Source organism: Schistocerca americana, chromosome 1 (genome assembly GCF_021461395.2).
Source record: "Schistocerca americana isolate TAMUIC-IGC-003095 chromosome 1, iqSchAmer2.1, whole genome shotgun sequence".
NCBI classification, from domain to species: Eukaryota; Metazoa; Arthropoda; class Insecta; order Orthoptera; family Acrididae; genus Schistocerca; species Schistocerca americana.
Genome location: NC_060119.1, coordinates 480,652,434 through 480,667,074, shown reverse-complemented (window position 1 = coordinate 480,667,074; position 14,641 = coordinate 480,652,434). Strand labels below are relative to the sequence as shown.

Below are 14,641 nucleotides of genomic sequence, written 5' to 3'. Positions count from 1 at the left end.
TTTCATCATCATTTCATCCCCATCGACACGCAAGTCGCCGAAGTGGCGTCAACTCTAAAGACTTGCACCAGGCGAACGGTCTACCCGACGGGAGGCCCTAGCCACACGGCATTTCCATTTCTCGGAATCGAGCAGTGAATGGGGGCGGATGCGGCGCGACCTTTCGCCTGTGACAGGTACGAGGCCACACGAGCCAGCTGCTCGATAGTAAGCAGCGCTCGCGGCGGTCGCGCGGCAAATGTTTGCTTTTAATTAGGCGCCAGATTTTTTGTCTCGCCTGCGGCTGCCCGGCGCGGCGCCTCTCACAGAAGCGTTGCTGCCAGCGGACACTCGCTACCCCAGCTCGGCCCTCCTGAATGTTTCAGACAAGTCGAGTGGCGCTCCTGAAGGCTACCAACTACCAGTCTGCTCTTCTACGCGTCTTTACCGTGCACTTACACACTACATTTTCTCAGCTATGTAGCATTAGTGTCCACAAAAAAAATACACGTACCTTAAAGCGTGCAGCAAAGCGCGCGCTCAAATGAACAGACGCGCCGCAAAGCGTTCTTCAGTACCGCGCCGAGAGCAACCCATAATAGTGCCGAGTGCTAAAAGGAAAGCGGTAATTCTTGCTTTCTCTGCGGCCGCTGCATTCTGTGCCGAGGCAGTGAACATGAAAGGACGCCAACAGTCACTTCGGGTTAAAAAAAATGGGATGACAGGCGCTAAGTGAGGTGGAGTCTGACATCTTCAAAAATAACTTAATGGCATTTATTGGCCTCTATCTGCTCAGATATTTTTCCACAGTAGCTTCTTTTAGAGGATGACTAATAGTTTCGAAAACTGAGGATGAGAATAATATCGATACCATCGATAGCTACTGGGCCTTGTGTAACCAACTAACGATGCGGGACATTGCGATGAGAAATGCAAGTACTTTTTCCAAGAACTTGTCAATTACTCTAAGATTCCATGGTATTTATTGAGTAGAATTCTGTACTGTTAGCGTCTTCAGGCGTCAGCACCACTTCTTCGAGGTACCAATGATTTCTTTTTAGTTCCCTCCACTTTTTTTGTTTTTATTTTTTTTCGCTGCTGACACTCAGAACATTTAATTACAATATTTATCCAGTTTGCCTCCTGTACTGATAACTTTTACTTCCAATGTCAAAATGACACGGCCCTAGTTCATACTGTTCAATTACCACCCTCACATAGTTCTTTGTATGTACGAGGGCGTTCAATAAGCAGTTGTAACGGCTTTTTTCTTGGCCAATTTTGGCTGAAAAAATGCAGAATTTGTTGTGGAATATACAAAGGAAAAAAATACAAAATGGGTTTTATTGACACGATGCGACGCCACCTTCTTAGAATTTTCAAGGCTTTTTTAAATACAGATACGTGAACGACCCAATTGTAAGTATGTTTACTGCCGATATTTTTGGATTATCGTCTGTCAACTTATTTCTAGAACGACCGTCTCTGCTTTGAGATTATTAACGAATAGCTTCATGCTAAGGTTATGCTGATCACAGATAACTGTATTTAATGTGTGCCTTCCTACTTTTGTACCGCTCTTTCCAAGGCAGGAGGCAATGGACACGAGACTTCAGTTCTAGTACCCCACTGAAGGCGATCATACGCATTCGCTTTGTCCGCTGTTAGGCTCAGTGGATGTACAGCAGCTTTAATTCGCTATTACAATCAAATCTATAGATACGGTGTCATATGCAGTAATAATGCAAATATGACTGGGTAATTAGTGTTCAAGGTTGCATACCAGTGAACTTTTGCGATAAGAAAATGATACAACATAAACCAAAAGTTATTATCAAACTGTCTTCAGCGTCTTGTGAATTTCATTTATCAAAATATAACCTTTTTTCCTCACCGACGTCCATCTAGCGCGAAATTACATATATGTTAATGATACTTTAAGTCCAGAAGCAGAGGGGGGGGGGCAGAGAGAGAGAGAGAGAGAGAGAGAGAGAGAGAGAGAGAGAGAGAGAGAGAGAGAGAGAGAGAGGGGGGGGGGGACTACGTGGTTAAAATTATTTACTGTGACTGAATTATACGAAATTCACTATGCTGACTTCGACAGATCTTTGCCGATAGAAAAATACTTTAGGAAACACAGTGACAATATGAAAAAAATAACATTTTCTTTGTTTGTTGGGGCTTCAGGGAGTAACAGAGTCAAAGTCATAAGAGCCCAAATCATGAGTTAAAATGCACCGTTCCTGTTCTAGGGAAAGCACTCCGTGATTCTCTTAGTTAGTTGACAGATAGGAGCTTAAACGGAACTAGCAGGTGGCTAAAATTGTAATGAATAATTATAGTGTGCCTGAAACGCTCGTTTAAATCTACGAACGTAGGTAGGAAGGTAAAAATTAGCAAATATACTAACCATCTTTTTAAGTGGTCGTTCGGTAAAGAGTTTGAGAATCGGTGTGTCTACGATTGGAAATTAAATCTCCTTCCAAATTTTGTTAAAATAGTACGCGCGCGCGCACACACACACACACACACACACACACACACACACACACAGTGTGACGGTAAGAGAAAACACTGGCTTAGACGGTGGTTCGTTACAATGAAAGCGAAGTGGTATGTAGTCGCCGCTTTACGTATGACGATGGCTGAATGTTTTATATTAGTCTACTTAAAATTATTTTCTCGCGACGGGATGAATAAGAGGAAGTCGCCGTAGCTGTACGGAGTGGTTTAATCTCTACGAGCTGTTTCCCACGGAGACACGAGTGTGTGTGTTACAGTCTTAGAATGTGCCTAGGTACAGTAACAAAGAGGTCGTCCGAGGGGATTAACAGCACCACCAGCAGCTTCGTTCCTGGACACGTCGGCATGTCCACGAACCCAGTCGAACGACACACTGGTGCCAGCATTAGCAACCGAGTTAAGGCACTGCTCTATCCGTTTTACAAAGTATAGCATGTATATATCACAGCACAAGAGATGTGCAGAGCTCTGAGGGGAATAAAAAAGACAACAGACCTAGGGATTCCGTGTCGCCGGATACACAAGGTGGCATGATGAAGGCAAACAGCTCTGCAACAAAAATGATGCACTCGCCTAAAAGAAGAAATCTATAAATCTCTTCGTCGACAAAGATACATCCCTTAGCACTGACACTCTGCGAGTCAACTGTGTGAGATGTGTTATGAAAAAGTAGAAGGAATTTAATTTCGCGCACTTTACACAGCCAATTTTCAATATTTTTTTACCTTGTTGGCACACATATTCCTGATGTATGTTCCCATTTCCAACTGTTTTGAATAATTAGTTTAGCGTTGACGGTCGGAAACGTTATACGTGTCTTCGTGTACTCTGAATATTTTGGAGAAAGATGATTCGAAGAATTTGCATTATATTATGCTTGAAAAATGGAATATAGTGTAGCATCGCATTCGAACTGTTGATGTGGTTCTGTCGAATAAACTATGAAGTAGGGCAAGAGTTTACGAGTGGTTTAGAACTTTCGAAGAGTGTCGAGACGAAGTCGAAGACGACGTCCGGCCTGGACGTTCTAGAACATCAATTACTGATGACAATGTGGAAGTAGTAAAGGAAATCGTTCTCGAAAATCGCCGAATCACCATCAGAGGGGTTGCTGTCTATGTCGGCATATCCTTTGGCTCATGCTAAGCATTTTTAGGATGTTTTGGGCTCGAAACGAGCAGCAGCAAAGTTTGTTCCGAAATTGTTGAATTTCAACCATAAACGACGTTGTGCGGACTTCGCCAAGGAATTGCTGAATGAAGTTAATAAAGATCCAGAAGAACTTCAGAAGGTTTAAAAGGTGATGAAACATGGGTATATGGGTATTACGTTGGAAACTAGATCCAACTGTCCCGATGCAAACTGCCCGAAGGGCCAAGGCCGGAAAAAAGAAGAAACGGGTAAGTTAGATCATATAGGAAGGTTCTTCTCACTGTTTTCTTCTATTGCCATGGGATATTCCATCATGAGTTCCCTCGTACTGTCAATAAGGAATACTACCTGGAAGATACGCGCCATCTGCGAGGAACAATCCAAGGAAAACAACCAGAGTCGCGACAAAACCACTCGTGGAAATTGCATCACTATAACGCTCCCGCTCACACTTCAATGCCTTGCTTGTTCAAGATTTTTTGGCAAAAACAAAACAGACACGTTGGATCAGCCACCGTATTTGCCGGACATGGCCCCTGCATCATCTATTTCCGAGGGTGAATAGAACCATGGAACGAAGTCCTTCTGCCACCAGTGATGAAATAAAAACAGAGTTGCTGAAGGAGTTGAACCCGTAACGAAAAGTGAGGTCAAGAAGTGCTCCCAAGATCGGAAAAAGCGCTGGTACAAGGGAGATTAGTTCGAAAGGAACAAACTTGATGAAAAATAATGATTATTTAAGAAAAATGAAGAATCTTTAAGACAAAAATTCGTCACTTTTTGATAACATCTTGCGAATGTAAATACTGTCCCTAAACAGAGTAAGAAGGCCCAGAAATGAAGAGCGACTGATTGAGGCTGTTCCTTGGAAGCGAGTAAGTCCAAGGTGAACATAGCCTCTGCACCGTGACGCTGGAAGGGAGAGCGTGGGGGAGAGGAAGAATTACTTTAATCCCTCGGGAACGTAAGCGGTAACGCGAGATGAAGCTTTCACCGCGAAGTACGAAATCGAAGAAATACGTACTAGCGCTAGCGCCTTAGTGACTTTTTAGCACTTCAGTTTTCTGGATGACGCTTTTCCGCATAAGACCTGCTACTTTACTTCTGAAGCCGCACCTCTTGGTTTACTTGGGCCATCATCTAATCTTGACACATTAGCGTGAGACCATGTTAGAGTGGTCATCGGTGAGTAAATGCGGAAGCTGGACGTACGTAACGCCGCCTTGCATAGAGGTGTAACTGGAGCACGCAGGCTGCCGTGGCGGGCAAGTGAACTGGTGTACGGCTGCAGGTGGCGGAGGGGGAGTGGGCGCCGTTAATTCACGGGATCGATGCCCGCCGCCGGCAACGTACAACGCGGCGCTGCTTCGCGGGACCGTACGGCAACGGCACAGTCTGGCGTGACGCCATGACACACACGAAAAAGAAGTCCCCCTCACAGCTCTTCAATTTGCAAGTCTCCACTTCGATGTGACGTTGCGGAAGCCACCAAACTTGCTGCAAACTAAGTAACCGATCTGCCAACGGGGAGAACGGAGGACGCTAATATTCCGATATATTTACAGATTTTTAGATATAGCAATGAAACGGCCCCCCAACTAACTCATCAATTTAATAAAGGCTCGTAATTTCGACACAAAATGTAAAATAAAACATGTAAGATAAATCTGATGTTTAAGAAGTCAAAACGAGTGAAACAAGGGAATTCTCTATCTCCTATTTTATTTAACTTGGCAACTAACAAAACAGAGAAAGTAAAACCGCTACAAAATTTAGCACAATTGAAGAGCATAAATATTATCGTTGCTTATACCGTCGAAATTAATATTTGACAATGAAAATCCACTAAAAGCTTTCACAGCCCAATTAATAAATGGTACGTAAATAGTAGGTCCTCAGATGAAAACAGATTAAGAAATGTAGATCCTACTCATCTTAATCTGCCATCCAGCAAATAATAAAGCCCATCATGAATTTAACTTGGCATACTGCCAAACTCTGACGGCATAAGCACCCAAATCCCATCACACATTAAAAACCCTAACAAGACAACATTACAGCATTCAAAAGCAAGTTTCACAGATACAAATCATCAAACTGTGCGAGTTTCCCTATATATCTGAAACACCAATTGTCAAAAAATAAATTTAAATGCTAGTAGGACTTGCGCTCTGAGACTTCCGTACAAACTTAATTACATACATAGATAGCTCATCCCATAAGTTTTGATCAGTAAGTTTGCGAGTATCAAAACACGTGACACATAGCAGAGTGTTTTGACAGCATTGACTCAGAACACGGAAGGACAACCGGTGGCATCTGGTCTACGGATGGAATTATGGTTTCACATACAATAAATGTTTTCTCAAAATTACGTCTTCAGAGGCATAATTAGTTGGCTTGGCATATCGAGAAAGGGGCGCCATTCATATCGCTGGTTACCCCATAAACATGAAGTCACTGACGCTGTAGTTTTCACTTGATGTAATATCACTGCCATCACATTGTTACGAGACGGCCCGCGAGAATATGCAAGCATGTGGATAGGCCCTCGTGTCATCGAAGATCCCATGCCTGACTAAGAAGCTTAAAGTTTTTTAAAAAAAATTTTTACACCGCAAAGGCACCGTACACCCTGGTATTTGAAAAATTTCAATTTGATACTTTATCCGTAAAAATGGGTTAACTAAAGGACAGACTGACGGACAACAAAGTGATGCTTTTAAGTTTTTACCGACTGAGGGACGGAGCCCTAAACCAAAAAGAAAGCAAATTAAGGATATCTCTACCAGAAATATGAAAGAAAATATTTTGACTCATAACGGAAGCTGTGTGGTTTTTTTTTTCTTTATACACACACACAAGGATGCTTCAAAGACTGCGTGTTACGAACATCAGCGTCGGATAACACCGATGTCAGTCGCTGTCTTCACAGTACGTGGATCAACTACACTCCTGGAAATGGAAAAAAGAACACATTGACACCGGTGTGTCAGACCCACCATACTTGCTCCGGACACTGCGAGAGGGCTGTACAAGCAATGATCACACGCACGGCACAGCGGACACACCAGGAACCGCGGTGTTGGCCGTCGAATGGCGCTAGCTGCGCAGCATTTGTGCACCGCCGCCGTCAGTGTCAGCCAGTTTGCCGTGGCATACGGAGCTCCATCGCAGTCTGTAACACTGGTAGCATGCCGCGACAGCGTGGACGTGAACCGTATGTGCAGTTGACGGACTTTGAGCGAGGGCGTATAGTGGGCATGCGGGAGGCCGGGTGGACGTACCGCCGAATTGCTCAACACGTGGGGCGTGAGGTCTCCACAGTACATCGATGTTGTCGCCAGTGGTCGGCGGAAGGTGCACGTGCCCGTCGACCTGGGACCGGACCGCAGCGACGCACGGATGCACGCCAAGACCGTAGGATCCTACGCAGTGCCGTAGGGGACCGCACCGCCACTTCCCAGCAAATTAGGGACACTGTTGCTCCTGGGGTATCGGCGAGGACCATTCGCAACCGTCTCCATGAAGCTGGGCTACGGTCCCGCACACCGTTAGGCCGTCTTCCGCTCACGCCCCAACATCGTGCAGCCCGCCTCCAGTGGTGTCGCGACAGGCGTGAATGGAGGGACGAATGGAGACGTGTCGTCTTCAGCGATGAGAGTCGCTTCTGCCTTGGTGCCAATGATGGTCGTATGCGTGTTTGGCGCCGTGCAGGTGAGCGCCACAATCAGGACTGCATACGACCGAGGCACACAGGGCCAACACCCGGCATCATGGTGTGGGGAGCGATCTCCTACACTGGCCGTACACCACTGGTGATCGTCGAGGGGACACTGAATAGTGCACGATACATCCAAACCGTCATCGAACCCATCGTTCTACCATTCCTAGACCGGCAAGGGAACTTGCTGTTCCAACAGGACAATGCACGTCCGCATGTATCCCGTGCCACCCAACGTGCTCTAGAAGGTGTAAGTCAACTACCCTGGCCAGCAAGATCTCCGGATCTGTCCCCCATTGAGCATGTTTGGGACTGGATGAAGCGTCGTCTCACGCGGTCTGCACGTCCAGCACGAACGCTGGTCCAACTGAGGCGCCAGGTTGAAATGGCATGGCAAGTCGTTCCATAGGACTACATCCAGCATCTCTACGATCGTCTCCATGGGAGAATAGCAGCCTGCATTGCTGCGAAAGGTGGATATACATTGTACTAGTGCCGACATTGTGCATGCTCTGTTGCCTGTGTCTATGTGCCTGTGGTTCTGTCAGTGTGATCATGTGATGTATCTGACCCCAGGAATGTGTCAATAAAGTTTCCCCTTCCTGGGACAATGAATTCACGGTGTTCTTATTTCAATTTCCAGGAGTGTAGCTGACTTACGTGTCGGTTTATTACAGAAGGGGTGTTCCTTGTTCTCTTTCGAGCAGTATTTTAGTCTTCCGTTAGAAGTTGATTACAGTAATTACTCTTGCAACTCTGTGTTTTCTTGTTCGGTATGAATGCATTTTAGAGCGGATCAATCTGCATGTGTGATTTCGCAACTGTGCAAGGCCACTCTCTTACCTGAACATTCTCGTATTTGTGTAGTTAGCCGCTTATAAAGTGGAACCATATGATTCTTGTTTTGGCTACATTACTCATTTCAGCATCGTGCGTTCATCAAACGCAAGATTACCATTCATCTAAAACTAACACAAGGATTTTGTTAGCATTTCTTGTAGATTCACTACGCTTGGGTGCAGCTCTTCCCTACGAACTGATGTCTGCCATACAATTTCCTTATTATTTACTGTATGTACATTGCACTTTAAACTTCACCGGTTTCCAGTATTGTACGCTATTTATTTAGCTAGATTGTGACTTGGATTTTAGCGCAGCCATCGATGAGAACTGGACGTTTTTGAAATAGCTAGCACGTTGCGTCTAGTGAAGAACCAGCGGTCACTGTCCTCGCTATACAATACTATTTCACTCTACTCGGAGCAATTTGCGTTACAGCACAGCACGTTTGCACACGGCGCGCATCTGTGACACGATCGGTTTATCACGGCAGCTCGGCGGGTCTGTCGCGTTAATTTCAAAGCCGCGATTCCGTTCCCAGCCGCAGCAGCGGAGTGGGGGGGGGGGGGGGGCGGAGGGGGGGTTCACAGTCGGCGAATAAGGGGCAAATTTAAAAAAAAAAAAAAAAAAACAGGGTTAGAGTTCGAGTAAGAGTGGAAAGACTCCGGAGAAGATTGAGTGGAACGACAAGCACTACTTCGAGGCCCAAGGTGATCTAGAAGTTTCTGCGAAAAAATTTAGAAGATCGTCCATACAAGACGTAGGTTACTGTTCAACAGCTTAAAGAGTCAACTTCTAAGGAACCAGAAGACTGTCATTAGAATTTATTTGGTGTTCGAAAAAAATTACAGCGCAACCCTCATCGTGAGTAATTCTTATTTTCATCTGAGAGGCGGGATCAATGAACAGATTTTCAATTGACGAGTCGCTGAGAAAATTCGCACAATTCGCGTGATACGTCTCCACTTTTAATGTGTAACAGGCTGGTGTGTGACATTTTTGGTGTTATGGGACCGTTCCTTTAAGATGAAAGTAGTACTGCTGTCGCTGTCACCGCGGACTCTTAGGCAACATTCACATGCTTAGTTCTTGCGTTCACAGCTGACAAGAGGACTCTACTCAGCATTTAAAATGTTTGCTTCCAACTGGATGATGCAACCTTATACAATGCGCCACTGTGAATGGACATGGCTCGTAGCTCGTCTTGGCAACACTTCCTTGCCTGCCTTTCTCAGATTTCACGAATTGCGACTATCTTGCGAGGACGCCTGAAATCCAAAGTCATCACTGACAAATTCCACGCTTTCGCCGAAACGATGACAAGCAGCAAGTGTAAAAACTGAATGTAATATGTTTGAAGGCTTTGTTGTTTTCAGTCGGAAGACCAGATTGGTACAGCTCCACACGGTGGTCTATGATGCTGAAGCACAATCATCTCTCTCTGTAGCTTCTGTACCCTATATCCATTTGAATCTGCTTATTGCAGTCACGCTCTCTGCGATATTGCGATCCCTTCTTTTAGTCACGTTGAGTCGATTTTTTTCTAGTTAATTAAATTCAGTACCTCCTGATCACACATCGAAAATACCCATTTAATGTTTAGCCGCATTTCAAAAACAATGTGTGTGTTTATCGTCCACGTTTCACTTCCTCACAAGGCTGCACTCCACACGAACACCTCCAATAGAGACTTCCTAACAAATTCATATTAGACGACGATTTTTCACGATTGCCTTTTTTGCTATTGTCAGACTCATATCCGTTCTACATCGGTTATAATCAGTCTTTCTGCTACACATATAACAAAACTCATCTACTAATTTCAGTGTCACTTTCTTATGTGCTGAAACTGCATTTCAGAAAAACGGTATCACCTGTCTGAAATTATCTTTAGATTTTAATATGTATTAAAATAGCATACAATTACAAAGTTTTTCATGTAAATATATTGCTGTATTTATTGAAGACGAATTTAACATTACTCATTTCAAAAACATTGCTTTGCCATAGATCTCCCTGGACAACTCGGGGGGATTATCTGCTCTACGTCTAGCGACATGAATGAAGAATTGATACTTGTTGGTATGGAGTACTTTCATCTCGATAGCGATCTTTTTTTACTCGATATTTCTCGCTCATAATTTTATTCAGGTCTGTACTTCGTAGCAGGTTTCGTGTCGAATGATCCTAGTGATGACGTATTACAGTTTTACCATTCGCCCAAAATTTTGGGCGTGTGACTTAGCTCCAACAATTTAAAAAATTGAACGGGCGAGCACCAACAGGCCACGCAACAGGTCGGGCGGTGTGCGTGACAGCGACTGAACGAGCGTATCGAAACATCTGTTATGCTTAGCTAGCCTTGGCAACGTTCTGTTCGTAGTTGTTGACTTGGACTCCCTTATTTTCACGATTCAATTTCGTTTGCTTTTGTATTCATGTTTAAAACTTTAAAACATTTTAAGTGCAAGAATTGTTGAATGTCAAATTTAATAGCGCCTGCCAAACGTGAAAAGTATCAGTATTTTGATAAATTTGATAATTATGAAATGAGGTTCGAAATCTGTTTCAAAAGCCAAAGTCTTCAGAAATTACTTCAAACAAAAAACATCATCAAAGGAAAGAGCTCACCACAACGGCAATGTATAATTATTTACTTATCTTGATAAGATGAGTGTAAATTACTTTTCCAGTCATCTGTCTTCTGACTGGTTTGATGCGGCCCGCCACGAATTCCTCTTCTGTGTCAACCTTTTCGTCTCAGAGTAGCAATTGCAATCTACGCCCACAATTATTTGTGGGATGTATTCCAATTTCGGTCTTTCTCTACAGTTTTTCCCTCTACAGCTCCCTCCAAGTACCATGGAAGTTATTCCTTAATGTCTTAACAGATGTCCCATCATCCTGTCAGTGTTTTCCATATATTCCTTTTGCCGCCGAATCTGCGGAGAACCACCACCTTGCTTACCTCATCAGTCCCCCGTATTTTCAACATTCTTCTGTAGCAACACATCGCAAATCCTTCGAGTGTCTTCCCTTCCAGTTTTCCCCACAGTCCAAGTTTCGCAATCATACAGTACTGTGTTCCAAACGTACATTCTCAGAAATGTCTTCCTCAAATTAAGGCCTACGTTTGAAACTAGTATACTTCTAATGGCCAGGAATGCACTTTTTGCCACTGGTAACGTTTTTTAGGTCCGATTTGCTCCGGATATCATTGGTTATTTTACTGCCTAGGTAGCAGAATTCCTTAACTTCTTTTACTTCGTGACCACTAATCCTGATAAGTTTCTCGCTGTTCTCAATTCTACTCCTTCTCACTACCTTCGTGGTTCAAGTGGCTCTGAGCACTATGGGACTCAACTGCTGAGGTCATCAGTCCCCTAGAACTTAGAACTAGTTAAACCTAACTAACCTAAGGACATCACAAACATCCATGCCCGAGGCAGGATTCGAACCCGCGACCGTAGCGGTCTTGCGGTTCCAGACTGCAGCGCCTTTAACCGCACGGCCACTTCGGCCGGCTCACTACCTTCGTCTTTCTTCAATTTACTCTCAATTCATACTCTGTACTCATTAGACTTCATTCCATTCAACAGATCCTGTAATAATTTTTTTACTGCCACTGAGAATAGCAATGTCATCAGTGACATCACTGATAGCGTTTCACCTTGAATTTTAATCCCACTCTCGAACTTTTTTTTTTTTTTTTTTTTTTTTTTTAACATTTCCGTCATTGCATCTTCGACGTATAAATTGAACAGTAGGGGCGAAAGACTACATCCATGTCTTGTGGTCTCTTAAAAGGCGAGCACGTTGTCTTCCAGTCTTATTGTTCCCTCTTCGTTCTTTTACATACTGTATACTACCGGTCTTTCCCTACAGCTTACTCCTATTTTTCGAATATCTTGCACCATTTTACACTGTCGAACGCTTTTTCCAAGTCGAAAAATCGTATGAAGGTGTTTTTATTTTTCGTAAGTCTTGCTTCCATTATCAACCGCAACGGCAGAACTGCGTCTGATGGCTCTGCCTTTCCTAAAATCAAACTAATCATCATTTAACAGTGTTAAAAAACAGCGCTACATAGTCGTTAGTATACATACACGGCACCATGGATGGAAGGACGACAAATTTAAAAATGCTGTTTTATCAAAGGCAAGTACGATTACTCTAGATATAGACAACCTTCTTTCGATACTACTCACGAGAGTAGTACCGATATAATTTAATTCGATGACATGTCCGACCTCCGTGTCTCTTAACAATCGTCTTCGCCACAGGTCATGTAAGTGTAAGAAAGAACGGCTTATTGGCTATCGATAATTTGTAATAAAAAGTAAACTAGGAAGGAGGAGAGTCGTCGCGTGTGTATTACGGAGCTGGCATCTGGTGCAAGAGATCGACATGGGCAGCGCTCGCGCAGGGGTCGATGGGTGACACGGCGGGAGGCACGGAGGGAGGGAGGGAGAATGTCAGTACCCCCGTGGGTCAACGATGTCGACCCGGGTCACTGCGAGCTGGGCAGCCTTCCGCTCAGCTCGCGCTGCTCCGAATACAGTAGGTGACCTTTAACGGGCAAAAAAAATAAAAAATAAAAAATGGTGGGGCAGAGAGCCGATGTATGAGCCAGGTGCTTCAGTCGTATGCAAACGAGAGGCGGAACAGCGGCGCGTTGCGGGATTTGTAAGTCAACCAGGCAGAACGGCGCACCGCTCGAGGGCCCGCTTCTCCTTTGCATGCTGTGCTCGCGTTAGCCTTTGTAACCATTTTCATACCACTATGGCAGCCGACAGCGAAAAGCGCCATCTCTTATGCCGCTGCAAATAGAAGATAACGACCGAAAAAGCATTCATCTGCTACCTGTTTCAGAACGTGAACTACTCTATCGCAGTAGCAGGCATGCACCAGGCTAATGAAGCTGACTGTGGGTGAATTACGCGTTCTAAACAGTATTACACGCTTCATATGATTTACAGAAACCTTTTGACATTTACTGAAATACTCTTTGAAGTTCTGAAATACAAAAATTAAGAAAGCGAAAGATTGACTGCAACTTGTACAGATACCATTTCCAAGTATTTGAAGAATGTGAAAAGGAAGTAGTGGTCGAGATGAGAGGTTTGCAGCCTATCACCGATGATATTCAAACTGGACTAGGAGTAAAGGAAATTACGAGGAACTTTCGAAAACAAATTACAGTTCTGGGGAAGAAATAATATCTTTGCGCTTTGCCGATCGCATTCTAATTCTCATTAAGCACTCTGAAGAGCAGTTGAACGGAATGAACAGGGTATTTAAGGAACGGTTACAGAAAGACAGTAATGTCATACAGGCGAATTAAGTCACGCGACACCGAGTCAATTTAGGAACTCCGACTGTAAAATTAGCAGTCGAGTTTTTCTATTTGGACAACAAATGAACTTATAATAGCCGAAGCATAGAGGATGTAAAAAACGTACTGGCAACAGCAAGAAATGAGCCTGAAAAATGAAAATTTGTTAACGCTCAACATAAATGTAAACGATAGGGCGAGTGTAGAATCTTTTCGAATTTCGTGCTATAGAAGAATGCAGAAAACTGTATGTGTAGCTCGGGTAATAATAAGGGTGTGCCGAATCGAATTCGGGAGAAACGAAACTTACTGAACAAATTACCTAAAAGAAGGATAATAGAACACATCCCGAGCCATCAGAGATTAGCCAATTTGGTAACGGGGTTAGGTTGTAGGAAGCAAAAAATATAGAGGGTGGCCACGGCTACACTACAGTAACCAGGTTGAAGTGGATGAATGCTGCAAAAGTTACGCAAAAAATGCAGACGCCGGCGTAGTACAGAGCAGCGTGGAAAGCTACGTCAACCTGTCTTCGGTGCGCAGACCGTAACGCCATGAAGAGTAACCCAGTGCTTCTTACACAACCTACTGGGAACACTTGTTTCTGTTCACGCATCTTCTCTGTGGGTGTCCTAAAACAGCACTCAACATGAACAAAGCAGGATGTTCGCATGTGCCGTAAAAAAGTTATGGTGGGCGCATTCACTAACGACACTTCGGTACGACCACCTCTTGACATCCAGAGTAATCGTCTGCGCGCCTGCATTTAGATACAAATTGAGGAGTGTTTTTTCAAAACCCGATAAATGCAACAGATATAGTTTTTCATAAAATGAATTTTTTTGTTTTCACTTAGATCTGTTTGAGCATCTGAATTTTTACATGATTACCAGTTTCACTGACATTAGTCAAGCGTTGTAAAGAAATATATTAAAATTTTAACTTTTGAACAGTATATAAGGTGTGATTCTCCAGTTTCTGTCAGAAGTCGATAAATTCATATAATTATTGCTAGTATTGTTATGTTGCCTTCTTTAATTCCTCGTACCGTTTTCCGTAACTAATTTTCATGTGCTGTATTGTTTATT

The 14,641-nt window shown here is 43.8% G+C and overlaps 1 protein-coding gene across 4 annotated transcripts in view; it reads right to left on the bottom strand.

The window, feature by feature from the left end:
* The window catches only part of LOC124604224 (syntaxin-1A), a 344,075-nt gene that overhangs the window by 176,704 nt on the left and 152,730 nt on the right, over positions 1-14,641 (bottom strand). The gene's annotated exons all lie outside the window — the stretch shown is intronic.